This window comes from Typopeltis vanoorti, chromosome 13 (assembly GCF_054136105.1).
Source record: "Typopeltis vanoorti isolate ZY-2024b chromosome 13, IOZ_Tvanoo_1.0, whole genome shotgun sequence".
In the NCBI taxonomy this organism is placed as follows: domain Eukaryota; kingdom Metazoa; phylum Arthropoda; class Arachnida; order Uropygi; family Thelyphonidae; genus Typopeltis; species Typopeltis vanoorti.
In genome coordinates this window covers 63,976,736-63,987,362 of record NC_143561.1, presented here as the reverse complement: position 1 = coordinate 63,987,362, position 10,627 = coordinate 63,976,736, and the positions used below count along the sequence as shown (strand labels likewise).

Sequence of the window (10,627 nt, the reverse complement as noted above, 5' to 3'; positions counted from 1 at the left end):
TCTGTTATATGGCCCCTGAACTTTCACTTTCTATCTTCTAACACTCCAAGATCCCTAGCCTGATCCGTTTCTTTTTGCATAATCCCACCAATATAATACAACATTGGATATCTAATCACTCCAAAGTGCATGACTTTGCATTTATTGACATTGAACTGACAGCCGTTTTCCCATGCCCAATTCCAACCTATTCAAATCATTCTGCAAGTACTACATATCAGCAACATTCCTGATTACCCTACCTATCTTTGCATCATGAGCAAATAGCTGTATGTTGCATGTCAAATCCTTCCCAATATCATTAATGTACAGACTGAATAACAGTGGATCAAGCACTGATCCTTGTGGTACACCACTGGTTACTTTAAATCTTGCAGACTCACATCCCCCGTATACCACTTTTTGATATATGTCAGCCAGCCATCCTCTTATCCATGCTAATGTTCTATAATCCAAACCTATATTCTCCAATTTATGCAGCAGTCTACCATGCTGTATTCTGTCAAAAGCTTTAGCAAAATCCAAAAGTATCATGGTGTATCCATTCCCCTTGTCTAGTTCAATGGGAACATTGTCATAGAATGTGTGCAAGTTGCTAAAAAATGGCCTTCCCTTAGTATACCCATGTTGCTCATTGCAAAACAGAGATTCACTGTGAACCCATTTCTGAATGCAAGCCCTAACCAATTTTTCCCAAATATTCACCACCACTTCTGAGATACTAATTGGTCGATAGTTGGATACATCGGTCTTTGCACCACCCTTGTGCAATGGAATTACCATACATCCTTTCCATTCCTGCGGAATCTTCCCTGTTCTGAGACTCATATTAAACACCTTATCAAAGGAATAGCTGTGCTGATATCCAATCAGTCTCTATTGCTGAATTTAAACGATTTTTAGAAAATATAATTGAAAAGAGTCCCTTAAATAACATTGTCGAAGAATTAAATGAAGCATTAAAAGAAATGAAAAACGGAACATCTCTAGTAGACGATAAAATCCCAACAGAACTAATAAAATATGGAGGAAATGATTTCACCAACGAAGCAGTGACTGGAATCATGCAACTGCGATTCCTATATTTAGAAAAAAGGAAGTAAGAATAACTGTGACAGCTACAGAGGAATAAGTTTATTATTAAACTAAGAGTGGTCGAGAGTTTGAGTAGGCCCCAACGAATGTTGCAGGTGAAGAAAAAAGTTTTCCAGGTCTTAGGACAATGGAAAGAGTTTTTTTTTTTGGGGGGGGGGGAGTAAGAAAGCAAAAATCATATTTTGTCATTGTTTGGTATTGTTAGCAGGGAGAGTTGCACTTTCATCCATCCGAAGGTCAATTCTCTCTCTCTCTCCTCGCCTTGATGAAGGCAAAAACCATTGTCTAAGCTGAATCTCTAGGCACCAGAGACAATATCAAGATCTATCGATCAACTCAGCCACGCAAGCTGAGCTGATCGATATCAGCGGATATCATATTGCATCCGCGATGCAACAATGCTATATGATATCGGCTATCGCATAGCAGTATCATATTGATGTCGAATTGCAATTAGTGCGCAAAATGTCAGACCTCAATGACCTTCAAAAAGTATGATCATTGGAGTGTGGCTTGCAGGAGCTGCCATAACCAAAACGGCAGAATTTGTAAGTGTATCACGATCCACAGTATCGAAGATTGTGACAAGGTATGGAAACGGACAAGGTTCTGTCTCCAGTTGGTTCTCCAAGGTTCTATCGCATTTTCATCACTGATTTTTTGCTGATGCACAGTTGGGATATATTTTTAGGAGGAATGGTCCCAAATTCCATTATCTTATGTACATGACTGACTTGTATCAGTCCATTCCACGTCGAATTCATGGTGTTCTAACAGCCCGAGGTGGGCGTACAGCTTATTAATAAAAAATAAAAAAAAAATTTAAATGTTGGCGTTTCCATTATTTTGATAACCTCTATATTATTTAGCATATAAAGTTTCAATTCTGTCACTGGGAGGTATATAATCAAACCGTAGGTTTTATTCTCATATGAGTGAGGCCAAATCACCCCCACCAAAAAATCAGTTATTGATACTGAATTCTCCCACGAAAAAATGATGTCTACATTTCAAAAGAAAATTCATTTTTTGTAATGAATAGAAGGATAGTAATTTAAAATGGGGAATCACTTTTTTTCACAAATCCAAAAAGGTTTTCGATACCAGTAGTTTTTGTGCCGTATCATGTGGCACTGAAAGGTAAAATTCACTGCATCACTATGATTAGTTGACTGGATCTGCTTTGTAGGTGTGTCCTATTTTAGTTACCTACCTGCAGTCAAACAATTTGATACGAATACTTATTAGAACTTAGTCATATTCATTTATTATGTGGGTAAAGAAAATCAAATGCGTGTTCTCGTATTTAAGCGATTTATTTCTTACCATTGGATTTCTGGATAGTTTTAAATCTTAATGAGAAGTCTCCCATAATTAGAAGCCAGTTCTATGTTTTTCAAGCTTATTATTTGCTAAAATTGCTACGGTTTTGATTTTCAGGGCTATTTTATTTGAAGTATTTCGTGAAACACAGAAGGACGTTGTCAATTTCATTGAAGCAAGATTGAAGTGGTGGTGAATGATATTCCACATCCAGAATGGTGCAAACAATCAAGGCGCCTGGATTTAGGTCAAAACACATACCCTGGTGTACTACAATTTTATTTTGTCTCTGCTTTAGCCTTCAGTATGGTTTCTTTTCTCTTCTACATCACTAATCTTACCGGATTGAGTTACATCTCCTGTATGTATGTATGAGCGTTCATTTATTCTTTAACTTTTTAATAATATGATGAATGCTTAGTATTATTAAATACAGTTCCATGTTTAACAATATCAGTTTACAATTTACTGTTACAGTTTTGCTCTTAAAGTGTTAAGAATCGTATGGCGGTATGAACTACACCAAAAGTATGTAACGACAGAGCCACTTGTGGTTCTCTTTTAGTTTAGCTTTTATATTATATCACTGCCACCACTTCCGATGTAATGTATGCATTTATATGAGTATTGATCGTTTTTCATTACAAAGAGCTATAAAAATTTCACTTTTGATTCTGCACATTGATACACTATGGCTACTGATCCCTCTAAAGTATGACTGTCACGAACTTATATTATTTATTAGTTAGCCATGTCGTGTATGACAAGTGGACTAAGTATTAGCGGCGCCATCTATTGGTGGAAGTTGATATTATGGATGAAAGAATATACAAGAATATTGCTAAATTTGAATTAATAGGTGTTCTGAAATAAAATTTAATTTCCCGCTAGATAGCAAAAATGCAATGTGAATTGTTTACTGCATTTAACATAATTTTGTTTTCTTTTGAATAAATTACTATTCACTTAAGTAATTTTTTAACTTGCAGATAAACGGTTGCAGGGTCTAGCACAAGTCGTTATCGACGATGTATTTTGGATGGAAAAATCTGGGTTTGAATCCCATCTAGAATGCGAACTTTTATCAGCACTTTTTCAACTGAAGGTGAGTTAGTCGGTCTCAATAAGAAAGTGTTACGCTTTTTCGTCCGTAAAACGGGCATACCGCCCAGAAGAACACAGACACAAGTGTAGGTGCTCCTCTAAGAGCATTAATTAGGTTTCAAAGGTGCCAAGTTACTTGGCCGTGATAGGCCATTCAGCCTAACATTCAAGGGAAATTGGAAATGGATAAAATAAATAAATAAAAATAAATAAAATATACAGTGTATACGGGCACCATATATACTATATTTTAATATATCACGTTTCGTGTATGTAACGTTTTGTTCGAATTACTCGAGTGATTACAAATGCTATGTTCAGTGCTATTTTAGAGTAGTAATAACGTTTACCATTACAGCAGAGAGAGAGAGAATTATCGTTTTTTCTCCAAAGCAGCAATTCTGCTAATAGCTGAAAAGTACATATACCAGACTTTATATTTGCTAAGAAAACTGTAAATTTTTCCGATTAAAAAGCGGCACGTTAACATATGTAAAAAAAAAAAAAAAAAAAAAAAAAAAAAAATTGAAATTATAAAATAATTCGACTTTCTTTGGGGAATACAAGGTGTTAGCGAATTTATTTTATTTATAAAGAATTCTACAAGAAATGTTGAATAGACACAGAGAATCCAATAATTGATTTACTTATAATTTCAGATAAAATTTATTCGAGAAAAAACATCGTCTTCTGTTTACAAGGCATTCGAGTAATACGAACACAAAAAGCACAGTCTTTCCATGCCGGGAATCGAACCCGGGCCTCCTGGGTGAAAGCCAGGTATCCTAGCCACTAGACCACATGGGATTAGTAAGCAGCTCCTAATTTTAGTTATTTCTCTCCTGCGCTGAATATTGTTTTATCTATAATTATTGCCAATGACAAAAAAAAAATTAATTTATTCGAATGATTATAAATAAATAAAAGAATTAAATTCATATATTTTTTCGCATTTTTTATTTGATTGTGGCAGAGTGCAAAAGTTCTAAAATAAAGTGTGACATGGTTTCATTGTTACTAATTGCAATGAAAGTACCACCGAATACAAACTTGTCGGTGAAGTAATCCTGATAAAAATATAGACAAGGAAGATAATATCGATTATATAACATATCGATTCCGAATAATGATTTCATAGTCTTTGGTATTTATCGAAGGCTGTGAATGATTGTTCGATAACAAGGTTAATCTAATTATTATTGTAATTGTAATTAGTTTATATGCTTGTTTCCTTGACGCCGTGGTCACTCTTTGAATTGAACTCACGACTTTACATATTGACACCATAATCATACTATAATTTAATGGTGTTTTAAAATATCTTTGACTCGCCTGAGACGACGATGTTATGAGCATACTGGTGAATGAAACATTTCATTAGTTGCATTCCTCAAATTTATAATTGCAAAATTTGTTTTTGTAGCATTACAAACAAGTTTATTGAAGTTAAGCCATCCCGTCACTATTTTAAGATTTATTAATCTTATTAATTATGATTAGGAATGCCTGCCGAGCAAGTCATCTGTCTTGTAAATACCGCTGATTATATTTATTTATTGCTATACACATACCATAATGATAACAGGAAGTTGGTGATTATGATGGTTTGCATGTCGTCTACAGAATCTGAAGCATAGATCAGAGCAGTGGTGTTAATTTTAATTAACTAATGCTATTTCAATTCACGAAAAGCTATTAGTTTATAGTACATCAATGATAATAATGTGGAGGAGCTAAGGGTAGATAATCTGAAAATCCTACTCCTGAGAGCAAACATGGAACTTTTTCAAACTTTATGTCACCATTAAGCAAGATGGCGATCACTCACCAAGCCAAGAAATTCATCTAGCAATTATCCATACATTCACAAAATATCCATACCAAAGTAGGTTTTGAACGCACAATCTCTGTTGGCCGGAAAGCGGAGACGCTATCCACTCATCCAAGTAGGCTTAGGATAATTACACAGGATAGCAGTTCCTAGTAGCCTTGTTTGTGAAAAAAATAAATTTATGAAAAATTGGAAACCAGTAAGAATATACCCTTAGTGGGATAAGAATATGATAATTGCTATGATTGGTTTTTATTGCATTTACTCAGAGACTATAAACAGCCTAAGAAATGTAAGAAAAATTCTTGCAGATGTTTCCACCTTGATAAATTTCTGGAACTTATCCAAGAAGTAGGACTACTTTAAATAGATGTATGCAATCGATTTTGGCATCTGCATTGCATCTTCTATTTGATAATGCGTCAGCTAAAACCACAATTCATTGTACTATAATATAATATTTGCACATTCCAGCTTTCGTTTTCGTTTCTTTCATCTTTCCCATTTTAAAACGGTTAATGTCCCGGCTTGAAAAATTCGAACATTTTCCCACTTATGCGATGAATTATAATTGTAAACACGGAAGTAATGATCTAGTCAATAACTGTGAAATCAACACAAGCATACGTTTTTACTATTTTAGACTTTGCATTTTTGCATTTGTATTTGAGGTAACGCATATTTTGTTTCATAATTTGTTACCTAAGGACAAAAAATATTACACTAAATGTTGATTTAATGAAACGAGCATAACGTTTGAAAATTCACAAACGTTATGCTCACGTATCAGCAGATTAATATATATATATATATATATATATATATATATATATATATTGATAGTCCTATTACGATAAAAATTCTCATGTTGGATTAAATAAACATTTGATATTATTATTGTTAACTCCCACTTAAAGACTTAAGTTCTTCAAGAGTGGCAATGGCATAAATTGTATGAATTACCACAAATGTATTTTATTTGATATTCTATAATAAATAAAATAAAGTAAAAAATTAAATATATCTTCTAACCCCTTTAGTTTATCAAAGGGTGCATTGCAGTTTTTTTTTTTTTTTAAACTCTAAGTTTTAGAATTGATAGGCAATCACTATACACTCTAGGTCGTCACCAGTAGTTGAGTTCATAGCTACTGACGATTGTTACTTACGAGCGGCAACTGTTTGGCATACTCTTGTATGGCAAACAGTTGCCGCCATCTCGTGTTCCTAACTCTAACTCGTATTATTGTCTCTAATAGTGGGAGTTCTATTACTGTCGATTTTCCGAGTCCAGAATCTAAAAATTCGTGTTTCTAGGAGCGAAAAATCATTCTGCTTCCCCGCACCAAAGATCGACTAACTCGAGAACTAGCTTTTAAAAAAAAATCCTTTAATTCATTACTAGAATCGAACTTAACTGTCCTTCTGGGTGTGTCTACCTTGTGTAAGCGTTAACACACAACAACGTTATTTGGGATTGTCTTGAAAGTATAAAACTGTGCAAATATCACAGAAAATACTTTAAGGACTTTTTTTTACTAGACAGGTTTAAAGGTAATGAGCAACTAATTTCGCTCATTTGCTTTTGCAAGCGAACTTGTAATCGTGAACTGTTTATAACAGCCTTTGGAGTTGACTGTCGTAATATTGCAATATTTAAAGATACGAAAACGAAATATTAGCATATTAGCCTTTTATGTCCCATGTTCAGAAACACTGTTTCGCATTTTGTTTGCTTTTCCTATGACTGCTTAAATGTTTTCAGAATGCAATATCACCAGATTCTGGTTGTTGAAAAAAAAAACTATGTTTGAAACGCACCAACTGGTATTGGGACATTTATGGGCGGCGTAAGAGGAGTTCCTTTAGCCCTAACCAACTTTTTCTAGAAAGACGAGCAGCCAATTTCCACGATTTCAAGACTTTTCAGGAACGAGAGAGGGTATGGCGGATAACTTCTTCCATCTCCTGGCACTAAAACCCTAAAGTTCGTATTATCTGTCATCTGTAATAGTGTGAGTTCTAAGGCGAATTTTTTGAGCTGTTGGGATAGAAATCGTTTCCTGGAGGGAGAAGGAAGGAAGCGTGGGAAGGAATCTGCTTGCTTGTGCCAGAGATCGACAAACTCGGAACCGGCGGAAGGAAGGTCTGGAAAAAGTTCCTCTAATTCGCGACTACAATCGAATCTATAAAATACTTTCTTCGGGTGACCTAGTGCTATGGAAACAAATGTCATTTCCACAGGGCTAGAAAGCATTAAAAATATATTAATAAAATTAATGTTTGGATTTTGGGAGTTCGTATGTCTTATTATTATGATATGATGAAAGTGTACGCTAAAGAGCCCGAAGTTACCTCCCGTATTTTACTTCCTTTTACGATCAAAGTGAAAAGCTGAATATATTCATAAAATCTTGTGATTACTGATGAAATATATTTGTGCTGTGTCATTTTTTCTTTGTCGCAATTGATAAATAAGCTCATGTTGAGAAACCACTATACGGACGTTAGTTGTGAATTATGATAGCTAGGAATTTATAAATGGTAATTATTATAATTTAAAAAATAATTATAAATAACGTTATTGAACAAAATTTAATTTAAAAATATGCTGTTTAAAGTATTGATTAAAAAAAGATACCGATTCAGTTTTCATCCACATATCAAAAAGCATATGGAAGGTTTTCAATGTATTTATAGGCTACTGCACTATAATGATTGGCATGATTATATTTCAGTGAATTTTTTGTCCCTTTAAGGATTGCAGTAATGTAATCATATTGGCATGCTATTTTTGATAAGGAATAACGGTTTCAAATAAGTGTATTTTATATATGTCAAAGAGGTTACATCGAGTCACTTTCTAATCTGTATTGAGAAAGTTACGTCAAGGCATAAACGTGATGACTAAACGTTTTTCTTATCCAAAAAAGTGCTAAAGTCAAAAGCACAAAGATTAATATCTTTGCTAGAACTTTTTCCTGTCTACATTAGAGCTAAATCAGTAAAATCTCAGAGAGCAGCGAGATCTCGAAAGGGAAAAAGGAATTGCAGCATTCCAGCTGTTCGTGTGTAATGCTTCAATGAATTTATGTGCTTTTTTTTTTTTTTTTTTTGCCATTCTCCTTCCCAAGGTTTATTGACGGGGGGGGGGGGGGGAAAGATACCGCTTTTATTTCCATAGGAAGGAGTCGAGGCTGTTTACCATGTAGAGCCTGAGGGAAAGTCAGACTCCACCTTTAGCCAATTAGAGATGGCTTGCCCAAGTCTATTACTAATTTTAAATGGCATCTGTGTTGTCTTTTTGAGTTTACGCGGTGAAAAACCGCGAGTTTCTGGGAGAAACGCCTTCTAGCCTGTATCAGAGATCGACTAATTCGGTGCCGGTCAAAGAAAAGCTTAGGACTTAAACACTCTCCTGGCTAGAATCGAACTCAGAACGTCTTTCTTCGGGCTGCCTAGCGCTATGGATGTAAAGGGCATTTCCACTGGGATTGACTGGCTTGCTTTTAAAGCAAGCCAGTCAATCTTTTACAGTGATGACAGGCTTTGTAGAATATGGTAGTGAAATCTGAAACTGAATAATCTATCAAGAGAAGAAATACATATAGTTATTTACCGGCCCCGTGAACACACACTGTATCCGTGTGTGTTCACGGGGCGGGTCTGCCTGCTTGGGGGATGAAAACTCCCCAGATAAACTGGGGCAAAACCCTGTTGTCCACACCCAATACCAGCTAACTTGGCTATGGCTGAGGAAGATCCTTAAGTTCCTCACGTCGTCGACGGGAATCGAACCTAGGACACTCCTTCCCCAGGTATATGGTTGCGAAGCTCATAGCAACTAGGCTAACTGCGCAGACAATTTAGTTACTTAAAACACATGACTGAAAAAATACATGAATTCATATCTCTTATTAAAATCATTTCAGTGCAAACTTGTTTGGTCTTAGAATTCTTTCAGCACGTTAATAGCAAACAGTTTGAATACACAACTAGTTCTTTGCGGACACACGTTAATTCTATACTTCGGTTTAATCGTGTCATTCAAACTACTTGTTTGAGTTATCCTGTCATTCCAACTACTAATGGAATACTAGAATTTCTTTCGTAATCATGTCGTCGTCATGTCGTCGTTTTAATCGTCTATAATAATTATGATAATTAATGATTTTAAAATTTTTAATCTGTACAGATTTTTTAATCTATATAGATACTTTTCAAATGAAGGTGATTAGGTTGTCTCATATGTCAATGTCAGGATTTTTTGTGCTACAAAAATGCTACCAATGATAACATGCTACCAATACACATAAAATATACTGACTTTGTAGCCTTCAACCCCTAAATCCAGTTGGTACCATTAACCTTTGTGAAGCTTGTGTTCGAGAAACTAATTAACGGACTGTAGCTATTTTCACTATGCAGCTAGCACTGGGTATCTGATAAATAATAATGAAGGCAGTACATTTTTTTTTCGGAAAATTAAACTGTCTTTTTATACTTTCATCTGCTGATGATGCTAAAACAATTAAAATAAAAACTATATACAATTTGCAAATAAAGATATTACATATTTACCACGAATTTTGCTGTTGTATTTGATTTGGAATTATGACCCAAACGACTGTCGCTATATGGTCAGTGCATTATATCTGTAAATTTCATATGTTCTTGTAACTTACGAGGAGAGAAAAAAAAAGAAGAAAAAAAATCCCAGCTTCGGCTACGAAAACCTCACATCACATACACTGACTCACCAACGGTTGAAAAAGTCCTTATAAAGGTTCTTCACTTCCTAGACGGAATTGCAACCTACGCATTTCCAACTAAATATCATCATCGATACCGGCTGAGCTATGGAAGTTGCGGAGTTTTCATCAAAGAAGCAGATGTTCTGCTCAAAATATTGTTATGAATACATTAAAAATAAATAATTCCTCCAATGCATTTTTTTCTCTCTCAAAGAAGGACTACGAACTTTGGAGATAAAAAAAATACCCGTCTTTTAAATCTAAAATTTTGGAAATCGGTTGGTAACATTCAAAGATAACATGAGAAATACAGCACACAACGTCTGTTATTTTGCATTCCCATTCTAAACTAGTATTATTCTGTGTTGAACATGTATAATATGGTCAATGTTTATGACTTGAAGGATTAAAAAGCCGAATTCCTTGAAGGATAAAATAACTGAATCAAAGATTGATTGATTCTTTATTAATTAAGTGATTGCTAACAAAATTGACTTAAATTAGTCAATTAAATTAGGGA

At 34.7% G+C, this 10,627-nt stretch overlaps 1 non-coding gene across 1 annotated transcript; it reads right to left on the bottom strand.

Annotated features, from left to right (window-relative positions):
* Positions 1–4,257: 4,257 nt before the first annotated feature.
* On the bottom strand, positions 4,258–4,329 carry TRNAE-UUC (transfer RNA glutamic acid (anticodon UUC)). The gene has a single exon. It is a non-coding gene; the product is annotated as a tRNA-Glu (tRNA).
* Positions 4,330–10,627: the final 6,298 nt, after the last annotated feature.